The 714-nt window shown below is 30.8% G+C and overlaps 1 protein-coding gene across 1 annotated transcript in view; it reads left to right on the forward strand.

Annotated features, from left to right (window-relative positions):
* Window positions 1-714, forward strand: part of LRP1B (low density lipoprotein receptor-related protein 1B) — a 542,706-nt gene that overhangs the window by 357,506 nt on the left and 184,486 nt on the right. The window lies entirely within an intron of this gene.

Consider the following 714-nt stretch of genomic DNA (forward strand, 5'->3'; position numbering starts at 1 on the left):
GGAACTAATTGTTGGGGACTGGAACATAAGAAATCTTCGGGATAAGCATAGCACATTTTCCCAGTGAATCATTTTTACTAGTTTACTTTAAAAGATCATACTCCAAAATACTATGGCATTAAAAGCAGCATCGATATTTTTAAAGGTAAAACATAGGGCCTCAAGGAAATTTGATGCTTCTTCTGGCCTGAGCTTCCAAACTTTATCTTTATACAATTTTGGTGGACAAGATCAGGAGGTATTCTTTTTAGTAATTTTCAGCTCAAAAATGTGTAAGGTATTTATGTAAATTATAAAATATTATCATATATTAAAACTTTTTCAACCCAAATTAAGATGCTTATTTCTGGTGATGATGCACTTGACCAGATTTTTATGAACCTTCCAAGGTCTCAGTTATAATTCAGATATGGTATTGTTAATTAGTATATACTTTTCTATTTTTTTAATAACCTCCTGTTGATGTGATCAAGAACATGACTAGGAAACTGGAATTTTAATCCAGACAATCTCTTTAAAATATATCTTTTCGTTGTTGTTTATGTATGCTTTATGCCATTTCGAAAGCAGGCAATTTAAGTGAGACTCAAATGTCATGGAACCTCATGATGCATTTTTTGAAATGCGAATTCTTTATAGTACAACATGAAGTCTTCAGTAGGTTATCACAAAACCTTTGCCTTTCTGTTATAATTATGATTTCATTTATATTTC

Source organism: Propithecus coquereli, unplaced genomic scaffold, assembly GCF_000956105.1.
Source record: "Propithecus coquereli isolate 6110/MARCELLA unplaced genomic scaffold, Pcoq_1.0 Scaffold33, whole genome shotgun sequence".
Classification (NCBI taxonomy): domain Eukaryota; kingdom Metazoa; phylum Chordata; class Mammalia; order Primates; family Indriidae; genus Propithecus; species Propithecus coquereli.